Source organism: Bactrocera neohumeralis, chromosome 3 (assembly GCF_024586455.1).
Source record: "Bactrocera neohumeralis isolate Rockhampton chromosome 3, APGP_CSIRO_Bneo_wtdbg2-racon-allhic-juicebox.fasta_v2, whole genome shotgun sequence".
Lineage (NCBI taxonomy): Eukaryota > Metazoa > Arthropoda > Insecta > Diptera > Tephritidae > Bactrocera > Bactrocera neohumeralis.
This window is the reverse complement of record NC_065920.1, coordinates 77,737,310-77,762,686: the sequence shown is the minus strand read 5'-3', so window position 1 is coordinate 77,762,686 and position 25,377 is coordinate 77,737,310. Positions and strand designations below refer to the sequence as shown.

Genomic DNA, 25,377 nt, shown 5'->3' with positions numbered 1-25,377 from the left:
GTGCAGTTGCTTGTTGCGGCGAGTATTTGTATGCTTTGTGGATACCTTTACCGGGACGGTTGCGCCGTAGGCGAAAAACTAGTTGTTTTTGGCTTCCAGAAGTAACCTTAGCACTTACTATTTGCGCTGCCTTTTTTCGCTTGACGGCAGATCCTGCTTGCAACCTTGTTACTTCCTCCTATCTCTCCTTTTCCTTACCTCCAACAAAATATTTTTTGATATTTTGGGAAACTTTTTCACCAATTGTACCCTTTTGCATCAGTAAGTCAAAGAGAAGACGTGCTTGTTTCAATGCTAAAATGAAAACGCTTCTTGATACACTTTCATACGGAGTTAATAAAACCCAAAAGGAAACATAGGAAACCCTATAAGGTACATATGTGTATAAATAATTACCGTGCCGAGTTGAGTCGAATTTCCCGTGGCTCTCTGTCTGTATACATGCAAACTTTGAGATCTCCGAGGTTTCAATCTATTGCTGGAGAAAATAATACGAGCTGCAGATCTAAATAGGGAAGGTTCAATCTGACATAATCCGATGATACAACCGAGTCCTCAGACTTGATAAGAAACCGTATGGGTTTGCTTGTGAACGAGGACCGGACGAAATATTTCCTACCATTAAACAAATAGTCATTGAATTCACGACTTGGCTCAGACGTCACTGTTGACAGTCAACTTTAAAGTCGTATATTATTTCGTCCATCTTGGAACCAATATTAACATCAACAACAATATCAGCCTTAATATCCAACGCAGAATAGCTTTTGCCACCAAGGAGTAGACAATTGAGAAGTAAAGCCCTCTCTCGACGAATAAAGACCAAACTCTATAAGTCACTCATTATTCTCGTCCTGCTATATGGTGCAGAGGCTTGAGGAATGTTCGAGAGAAACGTCTTTTGCGCATTGCCAACGGCGAATACCGCAGTTGATGGAATATTGACCTTTACGAGATATGCGGCGATATTGTCATAGTTCAGCGATCCTTGATTCGGTCGGCTACGTTGGCTAGGTCATGTTGTACGGATGGAAGAGAACACTCGGGCTTTGAAGGAATTCGATTCAGTACTCGACGGTAGAAACAGTGGAATAGGAAGACCTCCACTTCGTTGAAGAAATCAAGTAGAGAAGGACCTAGCTGCACTTGATATCTCCAATTACTTTTTTCGATCAAGTAAAGGAATCCATTTAACTTGTTATAGGGAGCTGCGGCTAAGGGAGTTCCATAAAAGGCAGAATTGGATATCTTAACTATAATTATTCAATTAAGAACTTGCTTTCTACAAGGTTGCACACTATCGTCTTTTGTATAACGTCATACTTGGTAACATTATTTGTACTTTGAACCACCATTTTAATTGTAAACATGCCCCAGTTCCAGTCATATTACAATTTATTGGCTTTTTAATAACGCACTTTATAATCTTGGCGACAAGAGCGACTTATGTTTAATAGCGCAATTTCAGAGCAGTGGTTGTAGCTAGAAGCAGGCGTCTCGCTGTCAAGTCTGCGCCGCTCGCTACAACGGGCATGGTGCTACTATTACCGTTAGCTGGACAGCCGGATCGTTGCATACGCCTGCTGCCTTGCTTCCACGCCATTAACTATGCAACAGTACTGTGTTGCAAGCAACAACAACAATATCTACATGATTCCTTTACATTATAGCAGGCCTTTTGTAGTCCGGTGTGTGTGGGTGCAATTTCACTGTGCTTGCTGCAAAAAGTTAGCTTCCACGAAATTCAGCAGCAAAAGCAAGCTTGTTGTTGTTCTTGTTTACTTGTTTGACTGCACTTTAATTTCACTGCATTTATTGCGTACCTTGCTTATCGAAGTGGAGAGTGAAGATGAAGGAGTTGCCGGACGTTGGGGGACCGAAGTCTGTGTAGCTGCAATGCGATACTGCTGTAAGCATACCCCATCACTGTCCCGCTTATAGAAAACAGTAAATAGCCCATTGCTTCTCATAACCATTAACATTATGTTCTTATTGTTGTTTAGTTTTCTATTTTCCATCTTTCCTAAATTCAAATTTCGATATTATCACAATATTTTCTCACTAACACAGTGTCGCCGATTACTTTACTGTCGTTTTCTTTTTTTTTGTATTGTTTTTATAGCAGGAGGAAGACTCCATAGCCGGAGTGCGATACTTTAATCCGCTAAATCTAACCTATTGCCAACTCATATCTCTTCCATGGAACCACCGAATTAAATATTACTTCATGGGAGAGAGAAAGACTTTAAGTCTCATCTATCGTACGGACTGACTGTCGCCTAATATACTGCATATCACTTAGTTTTGTCGTAATTAGTATAGACGCTTCGCTGACAGCTTCTCAGTTACCAGAGAATTGACCCATGAGTGCTGTTAAACTCTTCACAATTTTTGAATTTTCTTTACAATTGAAAAATGAGGGCATCCGAGTCCACTCAGAATTTGAGTTAGGTGGAAGTCTAGGACCCCATGTTGTGTATATATCCACAAATGAATGTCCCGAATTAGTCTATGATAGAGGTTTGCCATCGTTGTTATCAAATCGTGATGTTTTTGGTTCTCTCATCGTTTTTACGCCCGTCGACGGCTCTGATCGCTGGTCCCGTCACACGAATTTGTCTCCGAGAATGTTAATGGGCGGCAAAGCTGGAACTTCATTGTCGCTTGTCTTTGTGTAGTGCCTGTATCCATATTGATGCTACATACAATATTACGGAAGTCAGCTTATGACGTAGACCCAACTGTCGTGGAAAAGTTTTTTGGATCGCTAACTCCAAGAGGTTTCTATCCTTCGTACACTTTACCAATCGTGTTGAGCAAGAACCAAACGTTGGACCTTCCCCTTGTCGGAGAATACCTTTTCTAATATACACGAGTTGTACATTTTGACAAAAACCTGGGTCTTAGAGTCATTAAGAACTTCATTTATACACTCTCTATTTGGTATACCATCAATTCCAGGCACCTTGGTGTTTTTGTTTTATTTATTCGCAATATTCGAAATAATGCTTAGACGAATTTCTTCATAAACGGTGAGTTCTTTCGCCAATTACTAAGAGACATACAGCAGGTAGTTCTTAAATAGGAATATTGCTCTGTGCGGACCGCAGAGCAAAATAGTCTTCGGCCCCTAAAAGTATGTTAAATAAAACTTTTCGGATAACCGTTATCTAGCTGAAATGCTTAACTCCAGAATATAGGGTGGGTTTAACATACATTCGAATAGAAGCTTTCAAGGAACTCTGCTGCACTGGAAATACTTTTTGACGTTTATATGATCCAAAGGTCAAAAAATTTTTAAGTATTTGTTTTATGATGAATTAATTGTATTTAGTTCCACTCCAAACCTTTTCACTTATTTCCAGAACCTTTGCGGCAGGGTCATGCGAAACTGAAAATAGTTCAACTTAACATTCTTGCTACTTAAGCATTGCCCTGTTGTGCGCTAAATAAGTATAGCAACATGTACATGTTCGTGTATGTAAGCGCATGTGTTTGAGGGCAAATGAACGAAATATGCACGAGCACAAATCGTGTTGGAAAACGACAAGCCAAAAGCCAAATGCACTAAATTTGCAGCTTTTGTGGAACTCGACTTTACTGAAACTCTATTTCAATTTGCATTCCTCCATTTCACCTGGGATGATACTCAGTTTCCAGGAAAAACTGGGATACAGGATTGCATGCGTGAATGCGGAGCTTTCGTGAGCGTATTGACAATGCTAGGGCGCCAAGCCTGGAATGCAGGCTCTTGAATTTTGTGAAAAGTAAACAAACTCTTTGCAATTCTGCAAAAGCAAAGCAAAGAGTAGTGCGAATAGAGCGAAAAAGCTCTTAAGCAGCGCTGAGCGCAGCGAAAAGCTCGCGCGCCTAAACGTAGGCAAGCGTATACAAGAGAGTTGCAAGAGTGTTAAGCCTTACATACCTTTGCAGTTGTTGTTGTGTTCGATGTAGTCATTGGCGACGAGTTGAAAGCACGCACAAGTGTTGTCCTGTGTATCCTGTGGCATATAATTTGCACTCTCCATGTATTTGTGTATATTTGTAACGGTACAACGGCACTCATCCACTCCCACGCCAAACTCGCTGAATGTAGGTCTGTATGTTAGGGCCTGTGCGTTCAACCGTGACGTGCCGTGCAACAAACACAGTGCGCGGTATTTATCATTCTCAAAATGAATGCTCACACACATGCTTCCACACATGTATATGGATTACTATATGGATAAGTGTGATGATAAGTGTTTGTGCTCGTCGATGCCATGCATCGGTATGTTTGTAATTTACGGCTCGTGCACTCGTTGCTCGCAGCTTTTATGCTGGCAATATTAAACGTATGGGGGTGTAGTTGTTATTTTATTAATGCCCCGATGTTATGCTTATGCCTCGCCTGTCCTTGCAGCAGCAGCAGCAGCCTCCCTTACGCTAAGCGCACACTTACGCCTGGTGGCAAAGGGGCGATTTTTCATTCATACGAATTTTCTTTAAATTAATTTTCTGTGCTTTGAGTGCCACACACACATATACACATACGTACACATGTTTACAATAACAGCGCTACATATTTATACAACTGGGCAGGCTGGTGGTACGCACGTTGAGGCAGCTGTTGGTGATGCTTTTGGCTATTCAGTTGTTGCATTGACTTTGCGGTTGACTGCGCAAGCACGTGTGGGCTTCATATTGTTGTTGTAGAAAAATTTAATGAATGAGAGCGCAAAACTGCACGCTTGAGCAGGGCTATACGTAAGCTAAGTGAAGGTATGATACATTTAATATGAATCACAGTTGTATATAAAAATGTTACGAATGTAAAGAGCTGCAACTCAACACTTGTTGGTGCATTTAACTAAATTAGAGTTAATATAAATAAATAAAAACTCTTTTTAGTAATACTACAAGAAAGTTGCACCGAAGCTATAATACTCGTCACAGTTGCACTTTTTATAGCATAAAAGGGTATAAAAAATCTTTATATTGATTTTGAGCGGTCAGTTTGTATAGCAACTATATGCCGATATATATATTCGATCTGAAAAATTTCTATACAGCTTGAAGCGTGTCTTAAGATAATAATTTTTTCCAAATTTCGTAAAGAAATCATACCAAATTAAAAAGTTTTCCATACAAGGACTTTAGTTTGATTGGCCAATTTGTATGGCAGCTGTAAGCTATGGTCGTCCGATCTAAACAATTTCTTCAAAACCTGTAGTGTGTCTTTAGATAATAATTTGTGCTAAATTTCGTAAAGATATCTTATCAATAAAAAAAGTTTTCCTTACAAGGACTTTATTTTGATGGTACAGTTTGTATGGCAGCTATGTATGTATATGCTATAGTGGTGTGATTTTGGCGGTTCGCACAAACAGTGGCTTCTATGTGAGAAATGGACGTATGACAAGTTTTTGGTTGAAATCTGAGAAAATGAGGGACTACGTGCCCTGTTGGGTGTTCTAAAATTCGTGGTAAGCTCATTATACCCTGTTCAGAGTACAAAATTAGTATACAAAACTTCGTTTCTTTCCAGATATTTTATTCCATTTTACATTTCTTTCGGTTATTTACATTTCATCTCGTTTGGTCTAACAATTTCAGTTTTATATAAAGCTTTTTCAACCATCAGCATTAGTAATATTGGGTCCTAACAACCAGAATGCCCTAGGTTATAAAAGAATTTTCAAAACTCAATTTCAATTTCTACTTGACACTTAATTTCACTTATGAATACATTCAATCTCAAATCGTTTCATCCCGTACAATGAAAATAAGCCAACGAAACATATGATATACATTATACTAGCAACGAAAGCTCTCAAAGCTTTGGCAAACTCTCTGCTGTGCCAATCATTTATGTAATTACTTTAAGCGTTTCTCTTAACATCACATTAATAAAGTGAAGCTCTCGCATATCGCATTTCTCTTAACAGTTCTGTGTACGCTCGCTTTAACATACAGCTTCCTAGCCTCATAAACACACATACTAGCGCACAACTCGCATATAATGAAAGAATTCGCTTAGCGTAACTCAGCGCGCTTCCAGCATCTGCAAAGGATTACAAAGCCAGCCACACTTGCACCGCGCTCCAAGTTGTGGAAGTGGATGTTGGAGTCCTGCTTCCACGAGACTTCGAGCTCCATGTCTTTCGTGCCTGGCTCCAAGCGCCAGCACTGCAACGCCTTTCAGTTGGTGTTCCGGTTTCGGGTTGTGCTGTTCGTTGCCTTTTCCTCCTAAATAACAAACGTGTCGTTTTCTCATCCATCTACATACATACACATAAACATACATACAAATGTACATACATACGCATGCACATATAAACATATATATCGGCATATACAAACGTTGTAGTGCAAAAGGATGTTGAAGCGAAAAAAATATGAAAAAATATTGAAACAGTAAAGATGGACATTGAAAAGTGTAAAAAACAAAAAAAAAACATTTGTTGTTGCAAAAAAATTATATACATATGTGTGTGTTGTATTTAAAAGTTTAAGCAATAGTTTTGTAGAAAATACTGCTGTGTGCAGCAAGTGAAGAGACAAACAATACGAAAGTGAAGACTTTGATTTAGTAAAATTTATGGACTTTCGAAAATCTCAAACGAAATTGCGAACATTTTTCAAAATTGGGCGCAGAAAGTGATTTTTTTGGTAAAAATTTATTAAAAGTGTTTTGAAAATTTGAAATTTTGGATTGTTTTGTGTGATTTGTGTGTTGATACGGATTATTAAGGATCCTTAGGTTTTATCAAAAACAATTAAAATTTTATTTTAAAAGTTTTTGAAAATATGGAACTTTTTTGTGTGATTTGTGAGTTGATATGGATTATTAAGGATATTTAAGTTTTATTATAAAAATCGAAATTTTATTAAAAACAATAAGAAAAAATATTTAAAAAAATTAAAAGTTTTTGAAAGTTTTAAAATTTAGAACCTTTTTGTGTGATTTGTGTTTTTATATGGATAATTAAGGATCCTTAGGTATTATTAAAAAAATTTTATTTTGTTTTTTACAGATCCGAAAAAAGATTTGATTTAGCTTTACATACTGTTTCATTGTTACAAACTAGATCAATGCTATTCAACAATCTTCAAAGATAATTTAAGTCGTACTAATATTTTTTTAAGTCGTTGATTTGAGTTTCCTTATTGGTTCCGTAAAAGGCTTGACTCTCAAAACATTTTTTAAAATTCTTAGTTTCATTTCTTCGATAAATTTGAGACTCATATAAAAAAAGAAAAATAAAATCATTCCTGATATTTTATAATACAATCTAACACTTCAAAAAAAAATAATAATAAATAAATGAGATCGTTTTGAATGAACATCTTTCGAAAACCAAAAAAAGCAAAAGTTTATTAGAAGAAATAACAAAATTCTAAAAATATTGCAAAATCTAATCAAATCTACCGTTTACTTTCGGTAATGATACGGTTCATAATCCCAATAATGATAGAATAAAACTGGCACGATCACTGCACAAACCTATTACTGTGAAGGTTATTAGTGATCTTGTTTGGACTTTGAAATTTTGAACTTCAAAATATTTAGTACCTTAGTTTATTATTGGAAACTTAAGTAAAGGTTGACCAAGTGCTCCGAATTTCAATAATCTGTCTAAGGACTTTTTAGCTTACTTGTCACATATTATTCAATCTCAAGAAATAATAATAAATTAAAAAAAAATTATAAATTTATCCCGCACATCAGGTCTAAAAATATTATCCTTTAAAGGTCAACAAATTACCCGGAATCGTTTATAATTTTTCTAAGTCTTACCCAAGTTTCGTTTTTTTGAGATTTTTAACACATATTTTACAAGTTTGGGAAACAATAATGAATTAAGAAGGCATGAAATAAGGTCTAAGTATACTGGACTCCAAATCTTTAATCAAAATAACGCAAACATGTTTTTGTATTAAACTTGTTTTGATAGATATAGAATCCTTGACTGTACGCATATTGAATAAAACGTTTAATATCGCTAATACAGCATTACAATGGCTTTTTAGACCAAGAAAATCTTCAACTTGTTTGTAATTTATTTCAATATTTGTGTGAATTGTTAAATGAAAAACTATCAGTGACATGCTCATCGGACACTTTCAACCCTCATTTATGACTCCGTTGTTATGAAGAAAAATTATTATTTTTATTTCTCATTTCATACCTTCAATAAAGTTAACCAAAAGTGTTTGACAGGGGAATAACAGCAGTAAGCATACATTAGAGCGACACTGCAAGCGCACCAAGTCAGGCAGCCAGCAAGTCATCCAGGCTCCTGCTTATCAGCTCCGACTGGAATGACAGCCTGGCAGCTGGCGGCAACAAACAAAGCTAACTGCCATCCATTGTGCGCTGTTGGCGCTGGTCCACGTTGCTGCTTTTCACTTTTCCAAAATCGAGAGCAGACACAACGCACAGTCCCGTGCTACTTCAGTGCGGAGCGACACAGTCCCGCTGCCACTTTCGCTCCCGTTGCTGTTCCCATTTCCGTTTTCGTGAGTGTTATCCTTTCAGACTTGCTGCCAGTGACTCTGAACTCGCTTTGTGTGTACACATACAACGTATTGTATGAGTGTGTGTGGTTGTATGTGTGCCAGTGTCAGTCGGTTTGCGCGTGTGAATAGAAGTTGAATTTCGCTTTCGCTTTTGCCACAGCCACTACAGTCGCAGTCAATGCGAAAGCAGCAGCAGGGGCGAAAAGTGAAATTTGCCAACACTGTGGCTCTGGCTGAGCTTGAGCTTGAGAGCTGTTGCCCGCAAAAATGAAGATGAAAATACACAACGAAAAAAAAAAAACGCACGAAAAACAGAATGATAAAGGAGCAAATGCGTGCGAAGGCTTTGCTACTGCTTCGCATCGTTATCGTTGGCCGCTCATCGTCGCCTCTCACTGCGACCACCCAGCATTGCCGGAGCCGCGCTGCAGCTCGTGCTCGTTACAACCACGACGACAGAGACGATGACGACGACGACGAGACGATATGTCGTTTTCGGTTTCCAGTGTTATGAGCTCGTTAGCGTATACGCAAAATTTTCGTCCTTTCAGCATGTGTCTCGGTCAACGTTACACTGTTGCATTTCGTTGTGCGTTGAAAAAGCCAAAACTGTTTCTATTCACTGGCATAAAAAATCTGCTAAAATCATAAATGTGTTTGCCAAATTCATTTTGCTGTAAGTGTTTTGTTAATTGTGAATATTTATAGCTGCAGTGCGGTTCATAGGTCTCCCGGCTGTTCGCCGCGAAGTGCAAGTGAAGGACGAAGTGTGTGCTGCTGTGAAAGTGAAATGTGAAAAAAGTTTTTTTTTGCTACCGAAATGAATAACAGGTGCCTGCTGTTGTGCATTCCCCTCAACGCCCCGCAGTCCACACGTGATTTCTCTCCGCTGTGCTGCTTCTTTTTCGCCATACAGTTCGTTCCCTCGATTTCGTTCCTCTCACCCTGCCAGCCTCCAATTAAATTAAGTTTTTCTTTCTATTCTGAATTTCCCTTTGCAATATCTGCCCTTCTGGTTTATATTTTTACCTATGCAGTTGTTTTCTCTTTAATTTAGCATCGTGTGTGTCCAGTGCATTAAATTTAAATTCACTAAAGTAAATTCAGCAGCCTCAGGAAATAGAAAGTGAAATTGCTCAATGGACAAACTCTCCTGCCGTTAACTGCGAAAGTATTTCAAGTTCATTGCAAGCTGGTTGGTGGAACAGAAACGAGCGGAATTGTTGAGAAAATGCTGTGTATTTGTAGTGCGAAGCCATAGATATAAAATTAGATTCCACAAAACAGAAAAGCTGCTAAAAATAAACTGGCTATAGATGGAAAAATTATACTTCAATTTATGGACAATATGGTGTTGCTTGGAAATGAAAATACCACACTGTTATATTGTGTTTCTGTACACCTATTTCACTTGCCAATTGCAGGTTCCGAAGAACTTGCGGTAAAGTTCTTCGGAACCTACTTATATAAGACTTCTTAAAAAACTTAAAATATATGCTATGTATATATTCAAGAAAACTTTCATTTTTGCACAGTATTGTTGAAAATAATGGAAAGAAGCTAGTTGCTTTCGTTGTGGTGCAGTCATGCGGCCAATATTCTTAAGACTGCAAAGCTCCGACGAGGCAGCGAATTAACTAAATTGGCACAAGTTGAGGGATGAAAGGCTTACCGCACGTACTTAACTTTTTCTCAAAATGTTTTCTCATATTTTAGTTTGAAGCCGCCAATCCTTTTTTTTAATATCCTTCACAAATGTTCTATCGTACTTAGGTCAGGGGATTGGACAGGCCACCATTGCATTCATTTTGTGGTCCAGAAACTATTTCTTAACAAGTTTTGAGGAATGTTTGAGGTCTCAATCTTGCATAAGCTTTCATTTTAAGACCCTCGCATCACGCCCTCCAGTGTACATATTATCGTAGTCTGAAGCACAACACATTTTCTTTTATTCAGAGTTTTGAACCAATTCCTGAGCCAGACAAACATTCACACAGCATGATAATGCCTCCTCCATGTTTGACAGTTTTTAAAGTCTGTTTAGTTTGAACCCAAACAGCATCTTTTCAGCTTTTTATATATATTTCTCCATCAGATCCGAAGAAATTAATTTAACTTTATTATGCCATATTACGTTATTCCATATTACTACACATTTTGTTAGGTTATGTTTCGCTTTGCGACTATATTTGTGATATTACTTTTTGCTTAGAAGTTGGACTTTCATAGATAAATGTGCCTTCAAACTTTTAAATCTTTTTTAATTAGCCTATTACGGATTATCCGACTTGACACTGATGTCTACAAGGTATAATTGAGGTCATTTGTTGAAAAAAAATTACTTTTTTTGATGTACGAATCAAAGGGTTATCGAACTTTTGGGATGTGGCTGGTTTTCCAACCCATTTCACCGCTAAATTTCGACTAAAGAAGGAAAACACAATAAAGTGTACTTACCAGTGTTCTATATGATATTAATATTATGTATATCCTTTTCGTACACAATTAACAAATTGACTTTAAGTATAAGAGAGGATGATGTTTCCATTATTTTTTTCAACAATGTTTATGCACTGCACAGAGAAATATAGACCTTAGGTCGCGGTGCGAACTTTATTTGTATATCTATGTAGGCCACACCTCAAGTTTTCTCAAACCCGTTAAACTTGAAAACTGAAACCGAAAGATTGTCTTATGTATTAAATCAGTCAGGAATATTATGTTGAATCAAAGAATGTATATATCTATACTGAATTAAATTATATTTCGGAGGAAAAGTTTAAACAAATTGTTTTTCATCTTTCTTAAGTTTCTAAGTTATACATATGTATATAGTGTCCTTATGTATAGTTCACCAGTTCGTTCGAAATCACAATTTCTTCGATACAAGTTAATCTAAAGCTTAGTAATTTACCTTCTGCTTCGTTCCATTATTCGATCAGTAGCACGATCTGTTGTTCGATGACACATGGTTCACTTGTTCTCTATAACCTATTCTCATTGTCTAGTACACTTGTTCTCAATAACCTATTTTCATTGTCCAGTTGTCGCACAGGTTTCTTATGAAGTTAAGCTCATAGATTTTCTATTAATTTTTGGTTCTATGGGTTTGGTGTGGAATTCTTACATAATAAGTTATTTGCCAGTTTGGAGAATAAGAGAAAATCACTCGGAACCAAATCTGGTGAATAATATATGGATCCATGGCATTTACTTAATTTTTTGGCCTTAAATTCGGTCACAATGGTGGCTCGATGCGATACATTATCATTGTGTAAAATCCATGATTGTTTTTCTACAATTCCGGCCGTTTTCGACGAATGTTTTCACGCAAACCCCTCATTGAATAGAATAGAACTCCGTATGAACCGCCAGTCTCTCTGGAACAAATTTATGATCTACAAAAATCGAAAAAAAAAACAATGAGGATCACCTCGAGTTTTGAGCGGCTTTGGCGTGGTTTTTTTGGTTTCGCCTCATTTTTTGTCCTCCACTCCAATGATTGTTAACTTGTTTGAATTTTAAACTCACAAACCCAAGTTTCATTGGCAGTTATAATGCTCTCCATGAATGTGGGATCGGAATTCGCACGATCAAGCATGTCTAAAGTGACCTGTTTACGAAATTTTTTTTGGAAAAAAATTCAGCTTTATCGGCACGAATCGAGCACGAACGCATTTCATACCCAAAATTTCCACCAACATCATATGTATGGCCTTGTGAAAGATGTCCAGCTCTCTTGTCATCTCTCTAACACTTGCCTGACGATTTTCAAGCACCATATCCTTCACTTGTTTAATATTTTCATCAGTTGAAAAGGTCGAAGGTCGTCCAGAAGGTGTAATCTCTTCAACGATATCTCGTCCATCTTTGAAGGCTTCGTACTACTCGTAGGCTTGTGTTTTAAATATACAGTCGAACTTCCATAACTCGAACTTCTTTAACTCGAATTTTCTCTAACTCGAACTAAATGGGTTGGCAGTAGCATTAAGAGAGTAATTAACATATAAATTTCCTTCCGTAACTCGAACTTCCATAACTCGAAGTTCTCCATAACTCGAACGAAAATACATAATTATGACTTCTATAACTCGAAGTAATGTGCTTTTCTCTCATTCTACAACTCGCAGTATCCTGGCCTATAACTCCAAGGCCTGGATGACTGGCCAAAATTTTTGAAGAATGGGTTCTAAATTTGGATAAGCGCTTTCAAAGTACTGGCCGAAAAATTTTATTGTTTATTGAAAATTGCCCAGCACATTCTAAAGACGTACAAAGCAAACTGAAAGCCATTGAACTGGCATTTTTTCCACCGAATATGACCTCTAAATTACAGCCGCTGGATCAGGGAGTAATTCAAAACTTGAAAGTTTTTTATCGTACCAGAATAGTAAAAGAAGCACTAAAGCGTATAGAGGCAAACGAAAAACAAGATATTACACTTACGGATTGCATCAATCATGTAACAAAAGCTTGGGATATTGACGTCAAAAATCAAACCATAGCGAATTGCTTCAAAAAAGCTGGATTTGGTCAATACTCTGAATGGGAAGAGGAAGATGACATTTTCTGAGTTTTTAAGTACTACTGATGAATATCGAAATGTAATTGAAGCTGATTACGAAGCATGGTTAAAAGCAAACAAAATAACTTGCAGTGCTACTCTTCAGGATTATATTGCAGTAGATAATGACCATTGCACAACTGGCTTTCCTACAGATGCTGATATTTTTGAGAATTACTGCCCTGAATTAGATGATCCAATATTAAGCGGAACGGAGAGTGACGGCGAGGGATCGGTAGAAGAAACTATTCACCAGCCTCCAAATGCTTTCCGAACATTGAGTTTATATTTGCAAACAAATGACACTACAACTGATGAGCACTATACGGCTTTAAACAAATTAGAGTCATTTTTTACTGGAAATACAAAAAAAAAAGAAAATTTTCAGTCACTAATTTCTGAATACTTCACTTCACTGTAACTTATTACAGTTTTCTGTAATGTGTGTTTTAAACAACAAATACATATTCATCATTTAATATACTCTAAAGTAGCAATTGAGTTTCTTTAAAAAAAAAATTTTCTATAACTCGAAGTCTCCCTAAGTCGAAGTGTTTTTTGGGATAATAGTGATTCGAGTTATGGAAGTTCGACTGTATGCAACAATTTCTTACGCGAAACTTGGTTAAAAATACAAAGACAAATTCTTTCTTCGATATTTTTATCCATTGTAAAAATCGCAACACACTATTGAGGTGTACTGACTAAAGCGGCTGTGGTAAACAAACTGGTGGACAGATCGCGATCATATTTGGCATAGTAACTAAGGGCAGTCCTATTAACTTAGTGAAATAATTTTTTTTAAATAGGTATTATTTACACGGGAATTTATCAAATTGAGTCCCAACTGAGCCTACATTTGTCTTAAAAAGTTAGGTTTGAAAAAAAAAACTATCGCATTCATTACTAACTATAACTTGAATAAGCAATAAAATGTTTTCATTATTTATAAAGCTAAATGTGGCAGGTTAATAAACCACAAATGCTGCTGCACCCCCCACAGTGCTTCACAAACTTAAGTGCATTGCACTTAGCACACCATGCCATGGAAATGTTGCTCATTTTCAAAGTTAATTGCCAACACAATGAGCAAACATAAAAGTATGAATAGCCGAAACACAGCATGAATGAAACACACAGCAACCAGTGGATGCTTGTGCTGAGGACATGCTCTTGCCGAGTTTTTGTCTAGTCGCTTTTGTTAGTGTTTGTGCGTACGCAGCTTTGAAGGTCAAATGAAGGCATCAAAATTAATGAGAAGTGCCTCTTAAAAGAGGAGAACAAAAAAGCTGTTGGAATTATGTGTCTTTTAGATTAATGTATGTACTGGATGATTGTGTATGTGTGTAGGTGTGTAGCGAAGCACAATAGTTGATGAAATTACATATTTATTTTTTATCTTTGCAGGACACACACAAACAGGCAACGGACATGGGGCGGGCCCAGAGTGAACAGAGAACACGCACCTGCGAGTAAAGGAAAGTGAGAGAGAGAGAGCAAAGTAAAAAAAAAATAAAAACGCGAGGCATAAAAAGGAGGAAAATGCACGAAATTAAAGGCGGCAGCAGGCTTGGGAACGAAAAGCAGTGATAAAAGTGTTGAAGAAAGAAACAAAGCACTATAATTATGATACAGCAAAACTAAGCGAAATCGTAGTAATAGTTCAGTGAGTAAACTAAAATAATTGCGGTGTGTGAAAGTAAGTTTAAAGCAAAACTAAAAGCAGCTAAAAATGCTGACGAAAAAACTATTTAACCAAATTTTAAGTGTTGTCGGAAATTGGCAAATAAAAAAGCGCGAACAACACGCCGAACAGCAACAACATTTATGTTAAAAATAAAAATAAAAAATTGCGAACTCAAAAAAAAATTATTAAATTAAAAACGAAAACGACAAAAATATTAAAAACAATAAAATATTGAAAAACAGATTTGAAATTGTGTGTATAAGAAAAGCAGAAATAAGTGTAAAATGCAGCTAAAAACTCGCACCGAAAAAATCGCTTCAACTAAATAAATAAAAAAATATGAATATTGAAAATTTGCGCGAAGAAAGGCTGAAATTGAGATTATTTCTATTATATAGAAACGATTGGCAGCGCAAACTGTAAACAAAATTATAGAAAAAAATTTAATTAATTAAAAACAGCAAGTGTCATTTGCAGCTAACGCTTGCGCCGCATCGACGTTTTCATTAAATGGCGATTACATAAGATCAAAGTAGTTAAATTAAACAAATATTATGCAAAGTAAAGAGTAAACAAATTATTGCTCTAAAATTTTACAAAAAATCACGCACACATTCATAAAAATATATATTAGCATAACGGAATAAATAATTAGAAAATAATTATTGTCAAATTTCATACAAAACTAGCGTTTAAATAGCTGTAAATTAGGTCACGTTAGCAGTAAACAAAAAGAGAAAAAGTATTACAACAAAAATATACAAACAAAAAAGTCATAAGCAAATAATTTCCATGGCAACTTTGTGTAATTCAGCGCATTTACGGTAAACACAATATTTACATTGCTGATTGTGAGGTGAAATTAATTGATAGCACATAAATTTAAAATAACAAAAAACAGAAATTAATTAATATTTAAAAAAGCAAATACGAAAACACAAAAAAAAAAAACATTTACAATAACATAAAAAAATACACACAAAATAAATAATAAAAAAACTTCTCAATGTCCCTCTATGGAAATCCTCGCATTTAAAGTTTAATACCACAAAAAAAGAAGTTCCCTAAAATAAGACAAAAACTACCGAAATCAGCAGCAACGTACACGCACACATACATATAAGCATAAACGAAAGCATTCAGCGAAACCACAATAAAAGAATTCATTAATCAAGTAATCAAGTGTTTTTCGAAGTCATTAAACCAAAAAAAAAAGTTCAAGATCGACGCATTTTGCTTAGGCGTTCATAAAACGAAAAAGTAATTGTATGAAAAATCGTGTAACTAAAATAAAACTCGTTCAATAATTGCATTAATATATTATAAAATCGCCTACATTTTAGGATTATATTGAAATATGATTGTCTGTTACAAATAACGGTGTTGTGTGAAGTAGGATTAGAGTATATCAAATAGCAACTAGAATTTTGAAGATTTTGCAGCTGAGCAGCAGGCACGCAAAGAAGACGAGAAGAGGTAAGTGCGCTCTAATATACCATATATACAGGCATATTACATAGACATAATATATTGGGTAGTCGAAAAATCCTTTCGTATTTGTAACTAAACGTCAAATTATTTTTTTATATTTATAATAATAAATATAAATCAAATGTGTACCATTGTGGTCAACCGACAACTTTTGACAAAATACGAAAATTTTCGACAACCAAAATAAAACACATAATAAATACATGGAGTTTACAGATAACTAAAATACAACATATTATAGCGGAAATTTCTAAAACATCTGAATTATACTTCTTTACCCCAAACTTCAGCTTTATATGTAAAATATAATGGCTCACAAACAGTAAACTCTATGCCATATTGATTTTAGATCAGAGACTGTAACGTTATGACGAAATCAAATTTTAAAAGATTTCGACACATTTGTGTAGCACGCAAAACGACAAAAATTGTCCACTACTACATCGTATATGAATATCCGACCGTTCCTTCCCTCTATCATTATGAATGATTTTTTTTCAAAAATTATAGAAGAATTATTAGTTTCTGTCCCTGCTGTTAATCGCTTTACGCATTTATGGTGTGGAACTTAGCTAAGACAAGAAGCAATATGGACAACGATTTCTTTTAGATTGACGAAATAAAATTCTAAAAGTGTTTGACTTATTTGTCTAGTCCAAAAGGCAAAAATTGTCCACCCCTTCTTTCTTTAGTAAAAAATTATAGAAGAAATGTGATTTTATCTCCCTGCTTTAAATCGGTTTACATGAGTATGGTGTGAAACTTAGCTAAGACAAGACGCAATATGCCCAAATGTAGGCAAAGATTTTTTTTCGATTGCATTATTCTTACTGAAAGCATGTTTTATTGGTTTTGGTGATTCATTCCGTAAACTTTGGATTTCTCTGACCTCGTTGCCGATCTCCAGGAAGTCCTCCGAAAAAAGGTAGTTGGCGGTGAGAAAGGAACTATATCAAAGAATATCCTCGTTACTTACGGACATGAAGTCGGCTCGTATCCGCTGCTAGTAAGTTTTGATTTGTATCTAGTCTTTTCGGGACCATATATGTACGTAGGAAACTTGCCTGTTTTCCATCTGCGGCCTTGCTCAAGATCATGACGATTCTGCACACCACTAAGAAAATGCATCTCCCCAGATCCGTCTGTTAGCGCTTACAGAAATTTCATTGTGTAGAGTTTGTAGCAACTTTCGTAGTTCTGAACAAGTTCGATATCCAATCGGATGGCACTTTTGGCAAACTCATCACCTGTTTCGTTTCCAGTAACTTTGTTGTGATATGAAACCCAGTATTTATGCAGCCGCTTTCCAGCAGTCACAATATCTACTGCCCCCTACTTCTAAGAACATTCTCTGACGTAATACGTTGTTAAACTATTGCCTTTATCTCCGCTTGACTATCGACGTATATTTTTAGCTATTTGAGCAGCTTTCATTACCGTAAAGATTTCTGCCTGAAAGATACCGCAGTATTCCAGGTCGCCTGAAATCTAGCGCCACGCAATCGACCTTGACGTCGACGCCTTCAGGCATTTTTGATCCATCTGCGTAGATAAGGAAATCTGTTGGTGTGTCGCCTACCCCTGCGCCATCCTATCTTTTTTAGCCTGACTTTAAACCTTCTCTCCCTAATAAAGCGTGAGGGTATGATGTTTAACTTAACTGCTGGTGCTGCCTATCGAGCTATGCCTGAAGGTCCTTGTGGAAAATTCACCTAGCCGCCAATCTTATAGGTAATTACTCCTGCGAGCTGTCCACTGCAATGTAAATGGTGGCAGGTGGAACAACCTTTCAGCCGTTCTAGTGCTCCTGTTATGCCTCTGTATTCGTTCCAATGGTTTTTAGTATGAGATTTTACTAGCAGCGTTCCACCACACTAAATCACCGTAAAGTAAGCATCATGCTACTTTGATCAAAGTGAAAGGTGAATTTTGTCCATTTCATCTCCTTCAAAGTAATCCCCTCCCGCTGCAATACACTTATGCCAACGAATTTTCCAGTCATCATAGCACTTGGAAATATCCTCTGTCGTGATGAACATCAGAGCCTTCTTCGATTCAGCTTTTATGTTCTCAATTGAGTCAAAACGGTGTCCTCGGAGTGGCCATGTGAATTTGTTGAATAGCCAGAAGTTACACGAAGGGAAATCAGGCGAATGCTGTGGTTGCGGCACATATTAGTTGAAAATGATCACGAATAACCAATGCAGTATGAGATGGTGCATTATCGCACTTCTTTGTTCAATAAATTCAGACAGTAAAAATCGAAGAATTCACTTTCAGAGCCACGGCGCGTACTAATGAAAACTTCGAAATTTAGCATAAATGTCACTAACAGTACTATCAACTTAAAGGAAAAAAAAAATCGCTTCGAAAAACATGCGAAGTATAAATTAAAAATTCACCTTTCAATTTAATCACGGTAGTAAGTGGCGCAAAAATTCGAAATTAATATTAAAAATATATTTCTTTGATCAGAAGCTGACGAAATTTTCAAAGTTTTTAAGTCGATCAGTCTAGCAGTCTAGGTTTCGGAGAAAATTTCCTCACTTACTTTGAAAGCAGCGTGTTGTCCTACATATACGCTTATATCTACGAAACTGTTTGACTGATAAACTTCAAATTTTCAGAGAATATTTTTGAATATATGTAAATATACTATATTCGAAAAACGCAAACAAATAAATCGATTTTTTGAAATCCACAAATGGACTTTACTACTTAAATAAAAAATTTTCCGTCCATGATTCTTAGAACTCTAAGCCTCAAAGCACACTTAGGGATAGTGTCAAACAGATAAGCCTGCCACCAACTTTGACAACTATTTTCACCTCTAGTATATTCGATCTCCATAATATCAACCTATATATACATACATATACATTACATATAAAATTAAAAATTGGTTAAAATGCTTTTGCGTGACAGTTTCAATGACGTTTCCTGAATAACAAGCGCTTTTTTCATTTTGTTATGAAATATGCCACAATTTTCTCAATTTCAAGCTGATTTAACAATATAAACCCAAATATCACGCACGTGAAAGCCTGTGTGTGTGTTTAACCATTATTAGTTTATCAAAAATGCTTGCCTTTATCAAAGTGCGATTAACAAAAGAAAACAGGGCGCTATGACAAGAACGAAAGCATCAGCCAGAAATTTATCGACAAAACGAAGCGAAGCAAAGCATAACTCCCACACTGCTGCTCAGGGCGCCTGACAGAAGCAAAGGAGATAACTAAAGAGCAGCCTAAAAGTATACTACTGCGCTTATATACACAATGTGCACATATGTGTGTGAGTGAAGGTGCGAGTGTATAAGTAAAAAAGGAGAATGTCTTTTTATAGAATATATCACCGTAAAAATTAAAGAAAGAGGTGAATGAAAGCGCCATGGCATGGGGCGAAACGGAGCGAAACGGGCCGAACAGAGTGTCATTTACTTTCACCTCATTAAACACAAACTCGAGTATAGCTTAAGCCGTACTTCAATACTATAAATTCCACACTAATAAATTTTATCTGCCATCCCAAAGCTCGTCTACAAATGCTGTAAATCCTCAGACAGCGGAAACACAGGCACTAACGCTAACAACCACACGCACACATACATACAATCAAACCCCCAGAAGCTCATACGCATAATAATACGCGAATACGGGATTTACTTGTAGGCGCTAACACACACGCACACACATATATGCCTACACATACACAGAGAGAAAAACTTTTATGTGCACACATTCGCGCATTAGTGGCGAACAAACACCGAGCAAAGAGCAGGAAAGTAACGATGAAGAAGATTCGGAGGGGGGGCGCGGCGCAACAGAAATAAGTTGAAGAAAAGTGGTTCAACAGCAACAGTGCAAATTGTGTAAATAAGTAAGTGAGGCAAAGCAGCTGTGAAGTGGCAAGTGGCGGCTGAGGCGGCTCACACCCAAGCAGCCCGCGCGAGCGCTGCGCCAAAACCGCGCCACTTGTTGTGCAGCGAACGGGTGTGTGTGTGTGCTGAGGCGTAGCGGCATTAAAGGGATACTCGGAGGCATATTTACGACGTTGTTGGTGCACATGTGTGTGTGTGTGTTGGCTGCACTATTTGCCTCGCTTTGTTTTCATGCCTGCAGCCTTTTCCGTGTGACGCGCACACACATGCATAACGGTATTTATTTCTGGGTCGTAGACTTTTTCAATGAATGCGAAATTAAATGCAATTTATTTGCGCGAATGAGATAAAAATTAAAAGTGCAAACACAACTGTATATGTGTATGAGCTGAAACGTAGTAGGGAGAGGCGCTCGAGGGGTGTCAAATAAGAATACATGTTGTGATAATTTCAATGTGGAATGACACATTCTGTGAAATATTTTAATAACTATAACTATAAAATATATACAAACCTATATATTGGGTAGTCGAGAAAGTCTTTCCCTATTTCTTATCAAACTTTAACTTATTTTTTTTTTATATACATATATACCACTTTCTTGCCATTTTTACATCAGTGTAATTTTCATAGGCTTCTCTTGAACCCAACTTTACTCCATTAAGAGAGTTACGATTGACAGAAACGAATGTTAGTCCGATGGTGCAAGATCAGGGCTATATGGTGGATGCATCAAAATTTCCCAGCCAAGCTCTCCCGGCTGTCGCCGAGTCATCAAAGATGTGTGTGCTCTAGCGTAGTCCTGATGGAATACGAATCCTTTTCTGTTGATCAGTTCTGGCCGTTTTTTCGATTTCTCGCTTCAATCTCATCAGTGTTTGACAGTCAAATGTAGAAATCGTTTGATCAGGCTGGAGCAGCTCATAGTGATGATTCCTTTATAATCCCACCAAACACTCAGCCTTTCAAGGCGTCAATCCTGGCTTTGCGACCATTTGTTGAGCTTTATCACACTTGCACCATGATCTTTCTCGCACATTATTGTCGTATTTGATCCACTTTTTGTCTCCTGTTACCATTCGCTTCAGAAATGGTTCGATTTCATTTCGTTTCAGAAAAGAATCGTAGATGTTAATTCGGTCCATTAAATTTTTCGCGGACAATTCATATGGTACCCAAACATCGATCTTCTTTTTGTAGCTGCTTATCATGGCTGCTTATGTGACGGTCCTGCTCAATCTTTTCCATAATTTCACCGACTTTTTCAACGATGGGTCGATTAGAGTGAGGTGCATCTTCCACATCGAAATTTCCGGAACGGAAGTGAGCGAACTATTGTTGTGCTACACGAACAGATACAGCATCGTCTCCGTAAATTTCACAAACTTCATTGGTGGCTTGCGTGCCATTCTTCCTTTTTTATAAAAAAATTTCAAAATATAGTGAGTTTTTTTTATTTTTTTCACTCATTTTAGAAAAGCTGTAACTTTTTTCAACTTCCCCGAATTTAATTTTTTTTTGGTTAAGTGAAGTTGAAGTCTCACCTTTCCAACACTCTATGGTATGACGCACTGGAGATGCAAAAGACTTTTTCGACTACCCAATATTTAAAATGCTTCTTCAAAAAACAACATTTTTCTGAACCTTCTGGAAGTGTCGCTTAGAATAAATCTCCAGAAGTCTAGTTTTTCTGTTCGGTTCGGAAGACCAAACAACTTCTGTATATGTGCTTTGATGGTGTCGCTATATGCATATAAATCTTATCCATTAACCATATTTGCTTTTATACTTTTACCTTATATCTACTGATCTCATCAAAAAGCTGTCTCAAGAATAACTCTCTGTTATATTATGAACGCATATACTTCAGAATATTTCCAAGACTTAGAAAAAATAGTTAATATGACCATTTTTAACTGGAAATCGATTATAGAAACCCTTTCGGTGAGGATAAGATGCCATTAATTAACTCCACATTCTAAGCAAATGTCTCCTACACAGCATAGTCGCTCTAATTTGCTTATATGGGTATATTGTGCCTTCGCCCCATACAACGACTCTATGTACTTACATATTATCCTCATATCCCCCTGGTTACCGTGGTCATGAATTTATAATGTCTCGTCGATTTAAAGCAATCTTAACGCACTTTGGTGCTCAGTTGCTTTCACCCCGCATCACCACGTACCACTCCTGCCGAGATTTCGTGTTCCAATAGTGACGCAATTTTCTACTTGCTGCACGACATTACATTACACATTAAACGCTTAACTACTTGCGCCATTACTTTTGCTAATATGTCCGGGATTATTGCAATTGTTGTTGTTGCTTTTGTACAAATTTAATTTTATTACGAGAAATGATTAATTTAAAAGATTTCGGAAAATTAATGGTCTTTTGTGGAGTGCGTTTACCAAGGCTTGACACTTAAATACCTTCTTGTTGTTGCTATTGTTGCTGTTACTACTGCCGAAGTGTGCCATTAATATACGAGTATTCTCCTCACTTGCGCTCAGTGTGTGCGTGCAGTGTTTGTGTATGCGTGTGTTGGCTGGTTCGCCCATTTCACCGATTTTCATAATGACTTTCATGCCCTGAGAGTATGCCGCAATCTCTTGTGTGTGTGAATGTTTGTGTGTCCTAGCAAACCCGCAAAGACTGGGTTCACAGCAAAGAGCTTGAGAAAGTTTGCCACGCAGTTTCCCCATGTTCTCATGTTGTTATTGTTGCCAATAGCTTAAATTTGATAGCTGGGCTCCATATGATTCGCAAAATGGTGTGCCATTTTCTTGCCGCCGTTTAGGTTCCGGAATTTATACTTAACGCGTTTCCTAGTTTGGCTGAGACTTGCGCACTTGCTGTTATTTTTTCTAACGTTTCACTTAGTCTTATTACAGTATTAAAATGTATGTATGTATAAAATATTATGCTTCATTCCTTTTTCTCTTTATTTTCAACAAGAATATTGGACCAGAGATATTTAAAAACAATTTAAACTTCGGCCGAGTGAAATTTAAGGTTACATCCTATAACTGGCATTAAAAAGAAAGGATAATATTTGTAAGACGTAAATGTGCCTTCATAGTGTTGCATGACAAATTGATATATATGTTTATACATAATATTCTATTACAAAAATATGTATGTATATGAACATTTAAGATCAAATCTGATCCAGACTGGCCCACATTAACAGTGCGAGCAAACCAATTTAGGTTAAGTTGCGGAGAGATCACTTTTAGACTGTTATGTTCAATGTTTTGTGAAGCTAGATAAATAAAACTCCTGAAATTGAATACTAGCTACCGGCAAATCGCCCTGAACGTATAACAATTCTGCTAAGGTGTTTTATTTCTATATTCACTATTTTACCTGGTTGCTTAGGTGACGGTACATACCGCTGTGACCAAGACCTCAAACTAGTCTAACTATAAAATAGCACGAAGCTTAAAATAAGGAGGAATAAGGATATCCCTTAAAAACTAAACTTAAAGGTATAGTCAGCGATTTCAAGACGAATGTGGCCAACATACTATCTGAGTGGATAAAAACCACTGTGAAGGACGCTGCGCTTCAGAGCAGTGGATCTAATACTACCTTTATGGCAGCTGGGATGGCGCTCCAGTGTTCAGAAAGCCTGCAGCTGGAGCTGGAAACTGAAGCTACTTTAAAGTTCCCTACACTAAAATCTTCCAATAGTCTTCCTCTCAAGCTTGGATCCATCGGTAAAAAAAAGCTCACCACCGGTGTTATATGCAGCAAGATGATGAGATCAACCCGTTGAATACTCGCACATTTTTTCGGGAGTTTAGTCTGGACATCCCAATGGACAAGCGGCTCTAGCAGTCTAAATGTGATTATTCGTGTTTTCACGCCTATTTACAGGTACCTGACCCATTTTATAGGCAATATAACTATCTTGGATGAGGGTCCTCACCTTTTCCCAATGGCCTTTTTGCTCCAATGCAGGGCACAAACTAAAGTTAAAAAAAATTCCTGGATTAGTACAACCTTTTTTATACTCCTTCGAATGGACCAGTCAAAGTCAATTTTGGTCATGAATGTGTAAATACATATAGTATTTCAAGAATTATTACAACGATTAAGAAAAATACATTATGAACTCTGTGAAAAAATGAGAGTGAAAAATAATATAATTTATTCTCAGCCTATCGATCGCTTACTGAATACCGCTTACTCTCATTCATAAACTACCCGATTGCATTCAATCTAAGCAGCGAGTCTCACATGCTGACACATAGATCCAATAACAATGAGTTCTGATAAGAAATCAACAGACACAATGCACAAAATATTTTATTGGTGGTGACTTTAGCAGCCTGCATGAAGTCAAAATGGCATTCTTATATGAGTGCATTGAAGATAATAGAGAGTGGGAATGCAATAAGTGTGTCTAATGGTTACATTGATATTAGCACTAACGAAGCGAAAATTCCAATAGTTTCAATTAATATTAATTTCAGTTGTTTTGTGTATAAAAAAATATGAGGGTACGAATATTCGGAAGTGCCATTAGGCTGCCTACCCAAGCTCATGATATTTATAGCTCGCTGCATTTTTGTCATTGAAGATAACTTTGTTTTCTTTATTTTTGTATATACATAAATACAAATGCATGCGTATATATGTATGCATGTACGTATGTGTACTTCCGTATTATTGCATATCTGGCAGCGCATAAATAATCTCAGCATATTCATTAACTTCGTTTATGGAGACGTAAAAACAACTGTTAATACATACATACACACCGTTTACACATACACATATATGTACATATATACATATATATATGTGTATTGTTATTTAATTTGTGTGCAAAGTTCGCATGAATCACTTCTCAATGTAATTGTATTTTAGTGCTGTTCCGGGCGATAACGATAGCAAGGCAGGCGCCGAGTGCTTACGGTTCGTATGACGCATAGTTACTTAAAGGCAACAACAAAAATTGAAACTATACAGTAAATCTGTACACTTTCTAATGATTAAATTAAAAAACAAAACTATTGTACTATATTATTAGAAAAATTATCACCAAAAAAAAAAAATAAGTTTTCAGTTTTCAGTTGAATACATCGACGCCTAAGAACCACAATCGAGTAAGATTAAACCGCAGCCTTTGAATAAAAACCGCAATTAGCAGATAAAATATACATACATATGTATATACATAAGTATATTGTTTTCATTTTGGAGATTTGGAAAACAGAAACTTGTCAACTGGTGTTTCAG

General features: G+C 36.6%; 1 protein-coding gene across 2 annotated transcripts in view; it reads left to right on the top strand.

Moving 5' to 3' along the window:
• Positions 1-6,201: 6,201 nt before the first annotated feature.
• Positions 6,202-25,377, top strand: part of LOC126752494 (neuronal acetylcholine receptor subunit alpha-7) — a 239,320-nt gene continuing 220,144 nt past the window's right edge. For both annotated transcript variants that reach the window (XM_050463330.1, XM_050463329.1), the window contains exons 1-2: positions 6,202-6,651; positions 14,474-16,229. The gene's annotated coding sequence lies outside the window, so the exon portion shown is untranslated. The remainder of the gene's footprint in view (positions 6,652-14,473; positions 16,230-25,377) is intronic.